At 46.6% G+C, this 16325-nt stretch overlaps 1 protein-coding gene across 13 annotated transcripts in view; it reads right to left on the bottom strand.

Moving 5' to 3' along the window:
- dst (dystonin) overlaps window positions 1-16325 on the bottom strand; it is a 653330-nt gene that overhangs the window by 445022 nt on the left and 191983 nt on the right. The gene's annotated exons all lie outside the window — the stretch shown is intronic.

Here is a 16325-nt window from a genome sequence, read left to right as displayed (position 1 = left end):
CCCCTCTCTCTCTCTCTTACACACACACGTACTCTGACTGGCTGTCTCTCTCCTTCACCCTCTCCAGCTCACTTCCTCCTTCGCCACCTCTCCCTCTCTTTCTCTGTCTTTCTCCTTCACCCTCTCTCTCTCTTGCTGGCTGTCTTTCTCCCACTCCCTCGATGTGCAGCCATTTTGCATTTGTGAAATGTTCATGCAGTCAACGATGGCATTTAGCCCAGAAAGGGCCCGTGTCTGATCGCTCCATATCCAACCATGGTTACAGCAGTGGAGAGAGAGAGAGAGAGAGAGAGTACTCTGAGCTGAGCTCATTCAGTCTGCGTACAGTAGGAGCGACCTTGCTGAAATTTAGTGGAGACTTCACGCCACAAGATAACGAATGTGAAACTCCCAGATCAGTCACAACTTGCTCCACTTAAAAACTGCAATACCAAGCAAAGTGAGTCTTGGTAATGCTTAAGGAATCTGCTCCAACCTTTGAAATCATTAAGCTATGTACATACCCACAGCAAACAGCATTGTGCTAATGAAAGACAGGCGGGGGTGACAGAGTGGGGGGAAGTTGCCACCTTTGCCAAGACCCCCGGTGCAGAGATAAAAAAGAGTTTCAGTGCAACTGATTAAGTTGAGATTTTGAAAGGAAATCCTCCTTAAAACTTTTTAAACAAAAGATTAAAATTCCAGAGTCTGAATTATCATAATGTTATCAGTCCCTTTTCAGATGTGTTGACACTTGCTATGATCAGGAAGCAATTGGGTTTTACTGCTTGGTCTGATTCCTAATATATATTCATATGACTTAAAGGGGAAGGGAAGTGGAGGGAGAATTTTTTTTGGCTAAAGGTATTCTCCCTCCTGCGTGGTAACAGATTCGCAATCGCTGTTTGCTGATTTGTTGTGTAAAAATTAACTCCCCTCCCAATTGGTTATGCTGAGAATAGCCGTGCTGGGAGAGTCCTGGAGAAAGGCCATTAAAAAAAACCACAGATTGGCTCCAGGGACAGTCCAGGCCCTGGGAACACACACAAAAGGCAGATGGTGCAGATTCCCATTCCAACAACTCACAATCAGCTCCTGGGCCTGGCTAACATCCCCGCTGTCAGCTGCGCACGGCAAACCGTAAGGGGCATAATACATCCCCCTCTCCCCCCCACCCACATCACCCAGTGCCCCTCCCCATAACACAACATGCCACCCTGACCCGCTCCACCTCATGCTGAGTCACTTTGCCATGGCGACTCACCCCGTCAGCCAACCACACTGACCTTCAACACACTGAGAGGCACTCCCAGTGCACTGCCCTTTCCAATCCCTCATGGAGCCATCTCACTACTCGACGGCCCACTTGCACAAAACACAATAGAATTGTATTTTATAAAATAGAAATATTTTACATAAAATAGAAATATTTCTGTGCTTTCCTTTCTGCCTTTCCTCCAAATGCAGGTAAAGTTCATTTATTAGAGTCACAAGTAGGCTTACATTAACGCTACAATGAAGTTTCTGTGAAAATCCCCGAGTCGCCACACTCTGGCACCTGTTCGGGTACACTGAGGGAGAATTTAGCATGGCCAATGCACCTAACCAGCACGTCTTTCAGATTGCGGGAAGAAACCGGAGCACCCGGAGGAAACCCACGCAGACACGGGGAGAATGTGCAAACTCCACACAAACAGTGACCCAAGGCTGGAATCGAACCCGGGTCCCTGGCGCTGTGAGGCAGCAGCGCTAACCACTGCCGCCCTAGACTATTCCTGAAGAATTAAAAGACTTGCATTCATATAGCGCCTTTCACAAGCATGCTGACCTGAAGCGATTTACAGCCAGTGAAGTACTTCCCTGCAGTGTAGTCGCTGTCATAATGTTGCTGCTGGAAAAGGGAATGTTTGTGTTTTCTAATCAGCCATAATGTTTGTCCGTGTGGCAAATCTAGCAATGAGGGAGAAATGAGGATGTGGATATAGGGATGAGCGGGATCTTAAACACCTTGAAAATCCCGACAATGTGCTTGTGCTCCAAACCAAAGAGTACGATGTCTAGTCCAGCAGCTCTCTGCCTCTATTGGCCCAATGAGCCAAGCCATAAATAACTGATGCTCTCAGCCGTGGCTGGGTCTATGCCTGAGGAGTTCACCATGTGACCTTCAAGCCCTGTCCTGTCAATCAGACTCAATTTTCCACCTGCAGTGTTAGTGAAACTGTTCAAAGGGGCTTGTGGCAGATGGACTCTCACAGTGCCGGTAAGATAGCATGGGAAGGAAACCCTCACCCCCAGCTCCATTTTGGCAGCCTTCCCATCCCCCGAAGCTCAGCCCACTGTCTGTTAATGGTGTCGGAGGGTCTGAGTCCAAATTACTACTGTGGACTGATGTTGATCTGCTGTCACCACCCCAGCATTCTCCCCAAGGGTGTAGCCACACACCTTGGCACTGGATGGCAGAGGCAGGTACAACTGCAACATTTAAAAGACATTGCGGCTGGTACATGGATGGGAAAGGTTATGCGGGATATGGGCCAAACATAGGCAAATGGGACTAGTTCAGTTTAGCAAACTGGGGCAGCACGCTGGCACAATGATTAGCACCGCTGCCTCACAGCGCCAGGGATCCAGGTTTGATTCCCGGCTTGGGTCACTGTCTGTGTGCATATTCTCCCCGTGTCTGCCTGGGTTTCCTCTGGATGCTCTGGTTTCCTCCCATAGTCCAAAGATGTGCGGGTTTGGTGGATTGGCCATGCTAAATTGCCCCTTAGTGTCAGGGGGACTAGTTAGAGTAAATGCATAGGGTTATGGGGATAGGGCCTGGGTGGGATTGCGATCGGTGCAGACTCGGTGGGCCGAATGGCCTCCTTCTGCACTGTATGATTATATGAAACCTGGTCGGCATGGAAGAGTTGGGCCGAAGGGCCTGTTTCCACGCTGTATAACTCTACATAATGTTTTTTTTAAAAAAGGCATCTTTTTAAAATAAAGGCAAAATACTGCAGATGCTGGAGCTCTGACTCGAAATGTTGGCTCTATTCTCCCTCGACAGATGCTGTCAGACCTGCTGAGATTTTCCAGCTTTTTCTTGTTTTTGCATCTTTTAAAAATTTAGGTTAGGGGCATTGGGGCATTGTCCCTTGGTGTCCCAGGATCTGTGGGTTGGGGGGGATAAATGTGCAGGACCGCAAAGATTGAGTTGAGCGGTTTGTCAGACATTTGGTGCAGACTTGATGGGCCGAATGGTCTCCTTTGTGCACTGTAGGGATTCTATAATTCCTTTATAATTTATATAAGCTGATTGTGGCTGTGTCTGGGAGATTAGTCTTTAATTCCAGGAGGCAACTCTGAAGGATTGACAACCCTAAATACAGCTTAAAACCAACAAATCTGCAGAGGTTAGATGACTGAAGCTGTCAATTTTTAATCAGACTGTGGGAAATGAAGTGCTTCCACTAGCACATTCTCAAATAGCAGTGACATTTATTGAATGTCTCCTAAATTCACAGTGCTATAGTGCATGTTGCAGAGCCCTTTAGGGAAGGAAATCTGCCGTCCTTACCTGGTCTGGCCTACATGTGACGCCAGGCCCATGTGGTTGATTTTTAATTGCCCAGCAAGCCAATCAGTTCAGGGGAAGTTAGGGATGGGCAATAAATGCTGGCCCAGTCAGCGACGACAACATCCCGTGAATGAATTGTTCAAAACATAGTTTGTCTCACAAGCGGAAATCTGCTCGTTTCATTTTTCCATTTTCCCAACAGGAATTTCTCGCATGGATGCACCAATTCAGTCCAAGGCGGCGATGGCCTAGTGGTATTATCACTAGATTATTAATCCAGAAACTCAGCTAATGTTCTGGGGACCCAGGTTCGAATCCCGCCACGGTTGATGGTGGAATTTCATAGAATCCCTACAGTGCAGAAGGCGGCCATCGAGCCTGCACAGACCACAATCCCACCCAGGTCTTATCCCCATGACCCCACATATTACCCTGCTAATCCCCCCACACAAGGGCCAATTTAGCATGACTGATCAAGCTAACCTGCACATCTTTGGACTGTGGGAGCAATCTGGAGTACCTGGAGGAAACCCACGCAGACACGGGGAAAACTCGGCACAGACAGTGACCCAAGCCGGGATTTGAACCCAGGCCCCTGGCACTGTGAGGCTGCAGTGCTAACCACTGTGCCACCTGGACATACAATTCAATTTTTTAATTGAATTTGAGTTCAATTATAAAAAATCTGGAATTAAGAATCTACTGATGACCATGAAACCATTGTCGATTGTCGGAAAAACCCATCTGTCCTTTCGGGAAGGAAATCTGCCGTCCTTACCTGGTCTGGCCTACATGTCACTCCAGAGCAATGTGGTTGACTCTCAACTGCCCTTGGGCAACTAGGGATGGGCAATAAATGCTGGTCAGCCAGCGACACCCATGTCCCACAAATTAATTTAAAAAACACACTGCCAGCACAGTGGTAAGTGTGTAGGAGTGGCTCCCTGAACCTGCTAATGCCAGCCAAAATTATGCACTGCCGTCCTGAAGAAACTCTCCCTTCATGTTTCCTTTGAGCGGCGTTCCAGGTGAGGGGCTTCCGGCTCTCCCATGTCTGTCACAGGTGGCAGTAGTTTCATCCGGCAATAAGTTAACCCCTCACTGCCCGGCAAACTCACAATTCTAACTCAAACAATTTGCATTCTCCACTCAAGCCATACTGGTGACACAGGAGAGTGAATGAATGTCACTTTGTACTGAATTACAAGTCATTTAGTTTCCAGAACTCATGCTCACAGACCCCACAAGGTCTCAGTTTTCAATGAGATTCTATTAGATTTTCAACGATCCGATGCTTTATGAAATTAATTCTGCAGGTTTCTGTTTATTCAACACCCCCTTTCTCAGAACGGCCAACATCCAATCCTCCGACAAAGGGTTGGAAACGTTGGCTCTATTCTCTCTCTGTCTGTACTGTACTGTCTGTACTGTCTGGAGACAATACACATCTCTTTAACCTGTGTTGAATGCTCCCTCCACCCACATTGTCTGTGCATTTAAGACCTGGCTGGCTGTAGAGATTTGCATTCTAATCAGTATTCTGTAATTTGATTTCTGTATCTGTGCCCTGTTTGAGAACAGAGACCACTCCATCTAACGAAGGAGCATTGCTCTGAAAGCTAATGGTATTTGCTACCAAATAAACCTGTTGGACTTTAACCTGGTGTTGTGAGACTTCTTACTGTGCTTACCCCAGTCCAACGCCGGCATCTCTACATCATGTCTATTCTCTCTCCCCATGGAGGCTGTCAGACCTGCTGAGATTTTCCAGCAGTTTCTGTTTTTGTTTCAGATTCCAGCATCCGCAGTATTTTTACTTTTATCAACATTCAATCCGCCCTCCTTCAATTTATTTATTAGTGTCACAAGTAGGTTTACATTAACATGGCAATGAAGTTACTGTGAAAATCCCCTGATTGCCACACTCCTGTTCGGATAAACTGAGGGTGAATTTATCATGGCCAATGCATCTAACCAGCACGTCTTTCGGACTGTGGGAGGAAACCGGAGCACCCGGAGGAAACCCACGGAGACACGGGGAGAACGTGCAGACTCCGCACAGACAGTGACCCAAGCCGGGAATCAAACCCGGGTCCCTGGTGCTGTGAGGCAGCAGTGCTAACCACTGTGTCACTGTGCACTCCAGCTCAGCCTTGAGTACCTTCAGGACAGAGGTAGGCAGAAATGGGAGCAAGGACTGACTGAGATCAAACCTTAAAACAAAAGTATTGTGTATACAAGCTTGCTTCGTGCAGCCTTTCCTGAAGATGTTTGACAAATACCTCCATTCAATCAGCATGGGGAAGCTGACCTGTGCACGGCCTGCACTACTTCTAAAACAGCTTTACAGCCTTGTTGCAGTCAGTGAGCAGAGAGAATCTTCCCACACTTTACCAATGTTTACTTAAAAACAAATTACATTGCTGCAGCTGAACAGACTAATATCAGTTCCATCTGAAACAATTTCATGTAATCTTTCAAACTGATACTGCTATAATAATTAGTTAAACTCTGACCTAGCGATTATTCAAATTTCCCAACAGGATTGCGTACTTCCCTGAGCCAAGCACATTTTCCACAGGCAACAAGGATAAGATTTCAGGCCTCAATCATGTGTTTATTGTCAGATTCTGCAAGCTGCACGGAAGTTCAGGCAGAACTTTAACCGGCCTCGGGTTCCAGTTGAAGTGAGCCATTCCGTGCAGTTTAAAATACATTCCCAAGGTGGCTTCTTATTTTTGAAAAACTAAACCGCTGCTTCAGTCCCAACTTCACCCGGTGAGTCACTTCCTTCCCAGTTCACCCCCCCACCAGCCCTTTCCCACTCACTGCACCCCCCCCCCCCCCGCAGCCCTTTCCCACTCACTGCCCCCCCCCCCCGCAGCCCTTTCCCACTCACTGCACCCCCCCGCAGCCCTTTCCCACTCACTGCACCCCCCCCCGCAGCCCTTTCCCACTCACTGCCCCCCCCCCCGCAGCCCTTTCCCACTCACTGCACCCCCCCCGCAGCCTTTTCCCACTCACTGCACCCCCCCCCCCGCAGCCCTTTCCCACTCACTGCCCCCTCCTGCAGCCCTTTCCCACTCACTGCACCCCCCCCCCCGCAGCCCTTTCCCACTCACTGCACCCCCCCCCTTCCCACTCACTGCACCCCCCCCCAGCCCTTTCCCACTCACCGCCCCCACCAGCCCTTTCCCGCTCTCCGCACCCCCTCCCGCTCGCAGCCCCTCCAGCCCTCCCACTCACTGCCACCCCCCCCAATCCTCCTGCTCACTGCCTCCCCATCCCCACCAGCCCACCCGCTTGCCATCTCCGAGCCCTCTGAGTAGCAGCTTGGGGAAGGTAAGTGGAGAGCAGGAGGGTCGGGAGAGGGAAGTGGAAAACATGAATTAAGTTATTAAAAGTTAATGTGTGTTCAGAGCATTGTTGGGCCAATTAGATTCAAAGCAGCCAATAGGTTATGGGACTGGAATGTAATCTACCCTCATTACAGGCTTTCTTTTGGGAAAATGGTTTCCACTGAGCACGTTTCTGTTCAAGCAGACTGTTCTGTTCAAGAACAATGTAGCAGTGCTAAACCAGGGATAGCTGTACCTCAAACATTAGTCTAAAGCTGAGATTCCTTGTTTCAATGCTCAAATTGAAATTTGGAGTCTCATAGAATCCCTACAGTGCAGAAGGAGGCCATTCGGCCCATCGAGTCTGCACCGACAACAATCCCATCCAGGCCCTTTCCCCGTAACTCCACATATTTACCCCGCTAATCCCTCTAACCTACACATCCCGGTAAGGGGCAATTTAGCATGGCCAATCAACCTAACCCGCACATCTTTGGACTGTGGGAGGAAACCGGAGCATCCGGAGGAAACCCACTCAGACACGGGGAGAACGTGCAAACTCCACACAGACAGTGACCCAAGCCAGGAATCGAACCCAGGTTCCTGGAGCTGTGAGGCTGCAATGCTAACCACTGAGCCGTCTCAGTGAAGTCTTACACAAGGCTAACCTTGTGGCCATGTTTTCCTTCAACGAGCAGCAGTGTTTATTGTGTTCTCTCTTCACGGACAATTTAACTATCTGATAAATGTGTGAAGGTTGAAACTAAACCAGAACCAGACTTGGTTTATATTATACCTTCCAAATTTCTGAAAGTGACTGAAAACCAATTAAGTGTTTTTCTTTTAAGTTTAGCTATTCCTCTGCAACAATGCACACACAGTAAGATCCCATTATTATGGTCAAATGCTTTGGTTGAGGGAGAAGTATTGGCCATGATATTGGGGAGAATAGCCCTGCCCTTTGAAACAGTCACACCGTGGAAACTTTTACATTTGCTTTACAAGGTGGACAGAGTGTTGGTTTAATGTCTCATCTGAAGAATGGCACCACTGAGAACGCAGGACTCCGTCAGCACTGCACTCTCTTTCTCAGCCTAGATTTTGTGCTCAAGTCTCTGCAGTTGGACTCATAACCTTTGGACATAGGGGCGAGTTGGTGGAAGCAAAAAATTAACCACACAAACTGCACTATGAAATGTTTGAAATAGGAGCTGCAGCATGCCACTCGGCCTGCCTTTCGGCCTGCCCTGTCACTTAATAAGATCATGGCTGAATTTCAACTACAGTTCTACTTCCTGCACTATGCTGACGCCCCTTAATTCCCTTAGAATCCAAACAATCTACTCATCTGAAGCTTGAAAATACTCAAAGATGAAGCATTCACCGCCTGGAGATCATGGAGATTTCCAAAGATTCATAATTTGAGTCAAGTAACTTCTCCTCATCTCAGCTCTAAGTGGCTGACGCCTCACTGTGATCCCATGTACCGATACGCTGCAGGAAAGGATGTCCCGAGGCATAGTACATTGGGGAGACCATGCAGATGCTACGACAACGGATGAATGAACACCGCTCGACAATCACCAGGCAAGAGTGTTTTCTTCCTGTTGGGGAACACTTCAGCGGTCACGGGCATTCAGCCTCTGATCTTCGGGTAAGTGTTCTCCAAGGCGGCCTTCACGACACATGACAACGCAGAATCGCTGAGCAGAAACTGATAGCCAAGTTCCGCACTCGAGGACGGCCTCAATCGGGATCTTGGGTTCATGTCACACTATCTGTAACCACCACGACTTGCCTGGGCTTGCAAAATTTCACTAACTGTCCTGGCTGGAGACAATACACATCTCTTTAACCTGTGCTTAACCCTCTCTTCACTCACATTGTCTGTACCTTTAAGACTTGATTACCTGTAAAGATTCGCATTCCAACCATTATTTTGCAAATTGAGTTTGTGTCTCTATATGCCCTGTTTGTGAACAGAACTCCCACTCACCTGACGAAGGAGCAGCGCTCTGAAAGCTAGTGGCTTGTGCTACCAAATAAACCTGTTGGACTTTAACCTGGTGTTGTGAGACTTCTTACTGTGCTTATCCCATGTACGGCCAGAGATCTCTCAATATCAAACCCTCTCACACTTTTCCGTTTCAATTCGCTCATCTCTCGCGGTGACTAGTTTATCATTGCCCAGACGCTGTCACAGTGGCACTGCTGCCTCGCAGTGCCAGGGACCCGGGTTCGATTCCCAGCTTGGGTCACTGTCTGTGCAGAGTCTGCACATTCTCCCTGTGTCTGCATGGGTTTCCTCCGGGTGCTCCGGTTTCCTCCCACAGTCCAAAGATGTGTGGGTTAGGTGTATTGACCATGCTAAATTCTCCCTCAGCATATCCGAACAGGCGCCGGAGTGTGGCAACTAGGGGATTTTCAGTGATTTAATTGCAGTGTTAATGTAAGCCTACTTGTGACACTAATTTAAACAATGACTGACATTCAACTCTGAGCTACTGAGCAGCTCTGAACAGCAGTTCTTCCCATAATCCCTTATTCCCTTCTTCATGCCCATGATTGAAGTGATGACAAACACTCTGACAGAGAATGCTCTCCCTCAGTCTATAGGGCAATCCCTGCATTGGGCCAACGACTCCAGTAGCCATGAGTTGGAAGAGCTGGGTGGTTACGAGCAGTGCTTGGGAATGGAGAGGTCAAGGTTAAAGGGCAGGAAGAAAGATGAGGAAATGCAAATCAGTGTTGGAGTCATAAACTATTAACAAAGATTTCGAGAAGATCCGGTCTGAAATGTACAGTTTCAGCCAAGTGTAACTACCCCATGCATGGCTTATTCATACTGGGCTTTTATTCATGTTTAGTCAGTTGCCAATATCCACTTTTCTCACAAAACAGCAGCTTTCCCAGGCCCACGATCTCAAACACGCTGAAGGTCGAACTGTAGTGGGTCGGATCTCAAACAATGACGAGACGGAGTACAGGAATGAGACGGAGTACAGGAATGAGATAGAGAACTTGGCAAACTGGTGCGACAACAATAATCTCTCCCTCGATGTCAACAAAACAAAGGACTTCAGGAAGCGTGGAGGAGGACATGCCCCTTTCTACATCAATGGGGACGAAGTATAAATGGCCGAGAGCTTCAGGTTTTCTGGTGTCCAGATCACCAACAGCCTGTCCTGGTCCCTCCACGCCGACACTACAGTTAAGAAAGCCCACCAATGCCTCTACTTTCTCAGCAGATTAAGGAAATTTGGCATGTCCGTTACGATTCTCACCAAGTTTTATAGATGCTCCATAGAAAGCATTCTTTCTGGTTGTATCACAGCTTGGCATGGCTCCTGCTCTGCCCAAGACCGCAATAAACTACAAAGGGTTGTGAATGAAGCCCAGTCCATCACGCAAACCAGCCTCTCATCCATTGACTCTATCTACATTTCCTGCTGCCTCGGAAAAGCAGCCAGCATAATTAAGGACCCCACTCACCCCGGACATTCTCTCTTCCACCTTTTTCCATCGGGAAAAAAGATACAAAAGTCTGAGGTCACGTACCAGCTGACTCCAGAACAGCCTCTCCGCTGCTGCCGTCAGACTTTTGAATGGACCTACCTCGCACTACGTTGATCGTTCTCTACACCCTAGCTATGACTGCATCATTACATTCTGCACCCTCTCCTTTCCTTCTCCCCTATGTACTCTATGAACAGTAGGTTTTGTCTGTATAGCACGCAAGAAACAATACTTTCCACTGTATACCAACACACATGACAGTAATAAATCAAATCAAAGGTCTTGATTTGATTTATTATTGTCCTATTTCTAAGAATGAGTTAGGCAGATTTTTGATTAATGGAGTCAAAGGTTATGGAGGTTATGGTGACTTGTGGGGATTGCCCCTTTAAGAGCAACATTTTGATTTGATTTATTTTTAGGAAACTGGAGCACCCGAAGGAAACCCGGGTGCTCTGCACCAGGGAGAACCGGGGACACGGGGAGAACGTGCAAACTCCACACAGATAGTGACCCAAGCTGGGAATCGAACCCAGGTCCCTGGCGCTGTGAAGCAGCAGTGCTAACCACTGTGCCACTCATAATAAATCAAAAAAGCCTCAAATCGCAAACACTGAGTCATGAAGACATCCTGTACTTTTACACAAATACTGAGTGATCGCTGTTGTGTTTGTGTGACATACATTTAAGTATTCAGTTTTAAATAAGCCAACCACATCTCTCCTACCCACTGGCTGAAATATATATAATTAATGGATAATCCCTCACTCTAACATCCCAATCCCAGCATCCAAATCATCAAATGTTTATTTTGGGCTTCACTGCAAAGCTATGCTCTGTGCACAGAAGTCCATTTTAAAATTCTAAAAGCTATAATCTTGCAGAAATAGCATGCGCCTGCTTCAGACTGAAGTGCTGGGTGAGCACAGATCAGGTTACTGCACCAAATGACCACCTCAAAGCCACCCAATTACAAGCTGGAGGAGGATGAGCACAAGTTTAATGAGCTGTAGGTCCTCGGTGTCCAAACTGGAGGCAGGAAGAAAAATAAATCAAGCCTCCAGCTCCAAGTCCTTGTTCAATGATTTGTGCGGGAAGTGTCTATCCGTAGGGCGTAGTTAGGAACAGACAGCAGGAATGAGCTGGTCGCTTTCAGGTTGATAGGCTGTTACTTTGAGCTTTAGATATTAAGTCTTCCAGAACTTTGTCTTCTTAAACCTCTCTCCCCCGTCTCCCCCATCCTCACCCCCACCAATAAATACAAGAAGCTCATGGACCTTGTTACCAAGACCAGCTGCTTTCCCTTCCTCTCCCCAGCCCACCCAGCCCAATCTCTTCCCCATGTGAGCCTTGAACTCACATCCTCCTGTAATTACTCTCCTAACTCCCCTCAAGCCCTTTCCAATATCATTTTGTCTATAAGACTGAACTCTTGCTCCCTTCAGTCCCTTCCCACTAATTACTGCCCCATCTAGCTCCTGTTAAAAAGTTTATTTATTAGTGTCACAAGTAGGCTTACATTAACACGGCAATGAAGTCACTGTGAAAATCCCCTAGTCGCCACACGCTGGCGCCTGTTCGGGTACACTGAGGGAGAACTTAGCACGTCTTTCAGACTGTGGGAGGAAACTAGAGCACCCGGAGGAAACCCATGAAGACACAGGGAGAACGTGCAGACTCCACACAGACAGTGACCCAAGCCGGGGATTGAACCTGAGTCCCTGGCGCTGTAAGGCAGTGGTGCTAATCACTGTGCCACCTCACCTTTCTTAACCTTAGAAGATCAAAACTCACTTTGCAATACTGCGTGTAGCACTAAAATGAGCGCAGTAAGATGTCAAACACTGGAATGCGACATGTTTTTGTAATATTGAACATTTAAAATAACGATTATCTAGATAGAGCTGTTCTATTTTCTTCAGTGGTGTAGGCTGTGATAATGCAGCATTTCTTCATTGGTGTATTTGGAGCGTCATTCTGTAATATGTGCTCATCTCCCTGGAACAGGTCTTGAACTGAGATCCTGTGTATGCTTAGCCCTATTTGCTTCAGTCTATGCAAAGACTTCATTGTAACATGTTTCTGCCTATGCAATTACATTTAAATGCGAGACTGTAGGGGTTAACTTGACTGCATTTTAAAACTTAGAAGGCATGCTGGGTTAGCTAAAAATTGACTGCATTCCTAAAGGGTACACAATGCAGGCAAACAACCGCAGCTGCAAGAACTTGTTACTCTAGACAGAGACAGCTTGTGGAAAACATTTCCAATAATGAGATACGGGTTGAGGTATGTTGTGGATTTGGGTGTGTTTGTTTGTGCAGTTTGTTTTTGGGATCTGTGTACTCAGTCACAGTACAGGCAGTAAAAGTCTGTCCCAAGTTTGCTTTTTCCTTTCGCTTTTATCATGTTAATTTTAATTTCTGTTCAATAATAGTGATTAATTTTAAAAGTCATACCCTTGCCTGTTCAAGGAAATGGATGGACCCAACAAACCCATGATCTTCTGCCACAGAGGTGTGGCTGACAAGAGTGTTATCTGATTTTTTAAAAATCTAATCATTCAGGATATATGGGCATTGCTGGTTAGGCCAGCATTTATTCTTCATCCCCAATTGCCCTTGAGAAGGTGGTGGTGAGTCACCTTCTTGAATCACTGCAGTCCATGTGATCTAAGTGCTATTAGGGAGGGAGTTATATTTTTTAAAAATTCAGTCATGGGACATGGGCGTCGCTGGCTGGCCAGCATTTATTGCCCATCCCTAGTTGCCCTTGGAGGTCAGTTGAGAGTCAACCACATTGCTGTGATTCTGGAATCACATGTAGGCCAGACCGTAAGGATGGCAGATTTCCTTCCCTAAAGGAAATTCGTGAACCAGAAGTGTTTTTCTGACAATCAACAATGGTTTCATGGTCATCAGTAGATTCTTAATCCCAGATTTTGTTTATCAAATTCAGATTCCACCATCTGCTGCGACGGGATTCGAACCCAGGTCCCCAGAACATTAGCAAAGTTTCTGGATTAATAGTCTATCGATAATACCACTAGGCCATCGCCTCCCCTTTTGACCCAATGATGCTGAAGGGACAACTGAGCGATTTCCCAAGTCGGGATGCTGTATGGTTTGGAGGGGAACAAGCAAGTGGTGGTGTTGCGATGTGCCTGCTGCCCTTGTCCTTCTCGGTGGTAGAGGTTGTGGGTTTGGAAGGTACTGTCGAACAAGGTGGGTCGAATTGTTACAGTACATCTAATAGAATGGCAGAAACCGCTGCCACTGTGCTACACGGGTGGAGGGAGTGAATGTTTAACGTGGTGTTGGGTGTGCCAGGGAAGCAGACTACTTTGTCCCAGGTGATGTTGAGCTTCTCGTGTGTGGGTGGAGCTGCACTCATCCGGACAAGTGGAGAGGATTCCATCACACTCCTGAACAGGAGTTATTCTCTCCAGAAATCCCAGCCTCTGAACTGGTCTTGTAGCCACGGTATTGATATGGCTGGTTTAGTGAAGGGGAACAGATGGGTAGATTGGGGGAAACTATTTCTGCTGCTTGGGGAGTCCAGGACTCGGGGGAAAAAAATTAAAGCCAGACCTTTCAGGAATAAAGTTAGGAAGCAATTCCTTCCACACAAGATGGTGGGAAGTTTGGGACTCTTTCACAAATGGCAATTGATGTCGAATCCATTGTCAATGTTAAAACTGAGATCACTAGATTTTTGTTAAGTCACTGCTATCAGGGGATACGGGGCAAAGGTGGGTATATATATATGTAGATCAGCCATCATCTCACTGAATGGCAGAACAGGCTCAAGGGCGAAATGGCTGTTCCCAAGTTTCTGCACATGGAAACAAACACTATTGTTATGATGCAGAGGTTAATCCCCTTTACTTTGCTTCATAATCTGGGAGAAGTGTTTGGGAAGGTGTTAACTATCCTACATTATATTAATGAACCTCAAAATGTTAAAGACCTGACACTCGCTTTAAGTGAATAATTAACAAGTTATTTTAGTTAACCAACTGGAACTTTAAACAAGTGATATTTTAATTGAAAGATGGTTCGTGTGAAATACTCTTCAAGTAAAGACAAAGACCATTCAGGACCAAAACAGTTATAACAGAATCTTAGTCACTCTCAAAAATATATATACAATTAGGTCTGATGGCTTGGAAGCTTTGGAGTGTTTTTCTGGTGATTTCTCTGTCAGTAAGGTCTTTCTGACTTGTTATCCTATTGTTGGATAGATGAAGAATTCTCTTCAGAGGTAGTTTGTTTGGCTGGCAGGATGGAGAACTGCTCCAAGATGGCCTTTTGTGCTGAATGGCTCTCAGGTGAGCTCAGCTGAACTCACTAACTGAACTGGAGTCACTGAAAGCTGGCAGTTGAATTCCTATTTTATTATCCTGATGACCCTATGCATTTTCTACATCAGGATTGGTTTGATGTGGGCAACAACAGCAAATTCACATCTGATAGCTAAAAGGAACCTGAGTGTCTTCTTTAATCTGATAGGCTGTTAGCTGAGCGTCTTCTTTAATCTGATAGGCTGTTAGCTGAGCGTCTTCTTTAATCTGATAGGCTGTGAGCTGAGCGTCTTCTTTAACCTGATAGGCTATCAAAATGCAACTGCTTGCAAAGTCTGTTGCCAAGGCAATTCTGCTGCTTGGTCCTAGTTACAACTGTTGCAATCTATGTACCCTGTAACATTCAAGCACTGAATACAAAACCGGCCTTTAAAGGGACTCCGCACTGTTGTTCTCCTTCTAGTATTTTACATTCTTCACAAACACTCTTTACATCTTTACAAATTCAACTTCACAACACTGAGCCACAGGTTGCTCAGTCTTGCTTTGGACCTGTCACCTTGTGCCAATGTGAACTTTGCTGCGGACTAGTGAAGAGGAACTTGGCCATGATTACGTAGTTCAAAGGTGATGTATTAAAAATAGCAAGATATCCAACAAGCTGGCACTGGTCTACACATTGTGTGTGAGGACATGTGCGTGTGCTTTGCCCAGTCAGACAGCACCACAACAAGGCTAATTCAGGTCAGCACTGCCTCAAAAGCGTGACGTTTCACTGGGTCAAATGTCTTCTGCTGGCCAGGCATTTAGTTACCGCAGCTGCTTTCTTCCCCAAGCACAAAAGTCCCAATCAAAGACTTAGGCTGGAATTCTCCGGTCTGGCATGTTAGGACGTAACCAATGACAACATTTGATCTGTTGTAGTGTGACTAATGGTAACAAGCTATAAGGATCAACTAACCCAGTAAACTATGTAACCAATGACAAAATGATCAGCTGACCAGCTGACTCAGTATAAATAAGAATCTGTTGGGAATTGGAATGACCCAGGGTGAGGTCTCAGATGTTGGAGTAATGAAGTTTCTTTATTAAACCTTTTTCTTTTGATTTATCTGTTGGAGTAAGCTTTGTTTCATTCTATTGCCTATAACTGAACAGTGCCTTCTGCTGAATGAACATCACACACTCACCACTGCTGCCCACGGGAATTTGACGCTCAGCCAATCTCCATTCACAGCAGCGGGACCGAAAAACTCCAGCCACGGCTGAGGTTGAAGAATCCTGGCCAATGTCTCATTTGATGCCATGTATTGGTTGCTGCATGAGGCAGGATTTTCTAGCCACGCTCACCCCAGGGCTGGAAAATCCCACCTGAGGTCGATGGTCTCATGGTCCATCGTCCCACCCGCTACAATTCCCGTGGCAAGTGGGACGGGAAAATTCCACCCATGGTCATTGATAACACACTCATTTTAACCAGGACCAAACATTCACACTGGTGGCTCCCGTGGGTAGCACCCCTGCCACTGTGTTAGAACAGCGTGGCTTCAAGTCCCACTCCAGAACCATGAGTGCATAATCAAGTGGAAAGTGACATCTTTCAGGTAGAATGTTAAACTCTGCCCCT

Source organism: Mustelus asterias, chromosome 5 (genome assembly GCF_964213995.1).
Source record: "Mustelus asterias chromosome 5, sMusAst1.hap1.1, whole genome shotgun sequence".
NCBI classification, from domain to species: domain Eukaryota; kingdom Metazoa; phylum Chordata; class Chondrichthyes; order Carcharhiniformes; family Triakidae; genus Mustelus; species Mustelus asterias.
This window is presented reverse-complemented; position numbering and strand designations above follow the sequence as displayed.